The following is a 3,057-nucleotide window of genomic DNA, read 5'->3' as shown; positions in this document are numbered from 1 at the left end:
TCTCTCGGCCACTTGGCTTGCCGTTGTGTCGGTGAGTGTGGTGGACGGGGAGCTCAAGCTAGCTTGAAATATAAAGGACTCTTTGCTTTTACATCGGACTGCTGGCTCCCTGTTGGTTTCTTGGGGATCCTGAAATCTGGGCATAACAAGTTAAATTTTTAATTTCAGACCATCCTTTGTGTTTACTTTAGGTCTTTGAGTTTGCAAAGCCACCATGCAGGCCTTCCCTGAGCTAGTCAGGTTAGCTTGTGGCCTTTTTTTTTTTTTTGTCCACAACAGAAAATAATTTCCTTCTTCTCTCCAGTTCTCATAGTATTTGACCTTAAATCCTTAGGGAGACGGGCATGCTCCAGGCTTTGACATTCTAAATATAGTCTTCTCAGCATCACCTGGAAGTTTGTTAGAAATACAGACTCTTAGATTCAAGGAATTGAATCGTGTTCATTTAAACAAGATTTCCAGGTGATTTAAATGCGTAGGAAAGTTTGAGAAGCATTGTTCTGGAGAACTAACTTTTGGTGAGACGAACTGATCCCTGATTCATGAGCTCAGGCTGTAGACTTAGCAGGTTAGCATCCTTTGGGGATGAGCTCTGGTCTGGGCTTGTAAAATAGAAGAGTGTCCGTATCTCGGTGCAATTATTTTTAATTTATCTTTATTGTTGAAAGTATGACCATATCTCAGTATAATTAATCTTTATTGTCTGCTTTTTAAGGTCTTTTAAATATAGCCTGGTCCCAGCTATTACTGGGAGCATTTAAGAAGAGGTCTCTGCTGATCGCCATGCAGCCACTCGGTAGATGACAGTAGCAACCAGGGACCAGGTGTAGAGGTGGTCCCTCTCATGGCAGAGCAAACAGTAAATGTGATACCTATGCAAATGGCCGAGGAAGCAAGCAATACCAGCAGGTTCTGTGGAGCATGCATGCATCCCCTGAGAATTCTCAGTGACAGAGGGAGGGGACATTATAAGAACTTGGGTTCCAAAGAGTCAAGTGGATGGAAGCTTCCTCTCAGTGACCTGGGAGGTGTTACCTCATTGGGTAGTCACACGTTGGTGAGATACTGACAATCTAAGAAGCACAGACAAGGAGCATCTACCTCAGAAACCTTTTAATTCAACACCAGGCTGTATTCTTGCTAATGGCACGCTTGGTCTACTCCAGTGATGGCGAACCTATGACATGCGTGTCAGAGGTGACACGCGAACTCATTTTTTTTGGTTGATTTTTCTTTGTTAAATGGCATTTAAATATATAAAATAAATATCAAAAATATAAGTCTTTGTTTTACTATGGTTGCAAATATCAAAAAATTTCTCTGTGTGACATGGCACCAGAGTTAAGTTAGGGTTTTTCAAAATGCTGACACGCCGAGCTCAAAAGGTTCGCCATCACTGCTCTAAACCCTATTCAATAAAAGTTTTATTTTTATTATAATCTTTGATTATAATTCAAAGATAGTTCCTACTGGAACTCACTTAATCATAATCTGCTTGCTTTGTATATCATGGCTTTTAATATCTTATTTAATATCATAATCTTGGTTTTTCTATTTTATTATTGTATGTACATAACTCAATTACAAATTTCTTTAAGGTGGAGTGCTATTGTTTCTCTCAGAATAGAATCCAGAGACTGAACAATGTTCCAATGAATGAACTTTTTATTAAATTTTACTTTGGCTTCCATACCAGGCAGGGAAAAAATACTCTGACAACTAGCTCTTTAATTTCTATTATTATTTTCTACAAGTTACCATATTTTTGTCTTTAAAGGTTAATTTAGAAATTATAACTCTACCTTAATTTGAAGTAAAGGATCAAAAGTTTTTAAAAATCCATTTTAAAATTTACTGAAAATGCTGTTTCTGAATTTAATTTTGGTTATACAATTGTAATCCGTGAATTGTACACTATTCTCTACTTCAATATAAAGTCCAAAACATCAGCAGGGGGATTTTACTATACTTTTACTGTTAATAAAACTTTGAGATGTGAAGACATTTAAGAAAAAATACAATTCTCTTAAGTACTCCTAATCCTCTAGGCATACTATATATGCTTTCCTACATTTTGGTATTTTTGTTCAGTGATACAACTTAAATTCGTTGTCTCTTAATACATCTTTGTTCATAGATGTTATGTAGCCATCTATACAGAACTGCTTAGAGGGAAAAAAATCTGTTATCACAGTGACACCTGCTGGTTTTTAACTATACATTTTAGATTCCAAGTGAAAAACAGATTTAGTGTCAAAGTTTTTCTTAGTAAAATTAAATATTTATGCTTTAATATTTTTTAAAATACTTTAATAAATTATTTATTTGCTGTATAATTAATTTTAAAACAAATTTAATACACAACTGACCACATAAAACATTTTTTGGTGACAATGATCTCAATGTAATTTTATGATTTTTTTCCCTAAAATATAATTTCCAAAAAAGCTGCTTAAGCATTTCAGAGTACATGAAGTTTTTTTTGAAAAAATGGTTTATCTGTAGTTTTCTTTTAAAATTCTTTACAACTATTTTAAGGGAATGCACGTATTAAATTTTAAAAAACATTTTCAAAAAGAAGAATTGTAATTTTAGCAATATGGGTAATTCCATATAAGTCAAGAATGAGCTATGGAGGAACCAAGATGGCGGCATAGGTTAACGCCGGAGTTTGCTGCCTCGAACAACCACTTCAAAAATACAACTAAAAGACGGAACGGACATCATCCAGAACCACAGGAAGGCTGGCTGAGTGGAAGTTCTACAACTAGGAGGAAAGAGGAAACCATACAAGACTCAGAGGAGGCGCAGTGCTGAAGTGAAATACTAAGGTGCGGAGTGCATGTGGAGTGGGCTGGTGGCGGAGGGTGCGGTTGTTGTTTTCAATCGGGAGGGAGTTTCAGACTCTGAGCTCCAGATCCAGGCGAGTCTCTAGGGACCCAGACACAAATGGGGGAAGCGGGAAGGCAGCTTTCTCTCCAAGGTTTGCAGCAGTTGCAGAGCTGCTGGGGAGGGAACTGAGAGCAGCCATAACTGCTCGCTCGGCCCGCCCTGTAA

The sequence above is a fragment of the Myotis brandtii genome, unplaced genomic scaffold, assembly GCF_000412655.1.
Source record: "Myotis brandtii unplaced genomic scaffold, ASM41265v1 scaffold982, whole genome shotgun sequence".
NCBI lineage: Eukaryota > Metazoa > Chordata > Mammalia > Chiroptera > Vespertilionidae > Myotis > Myotis brandtii.
Note: the sequence above shows the minus strand (reverse complement) of the source record.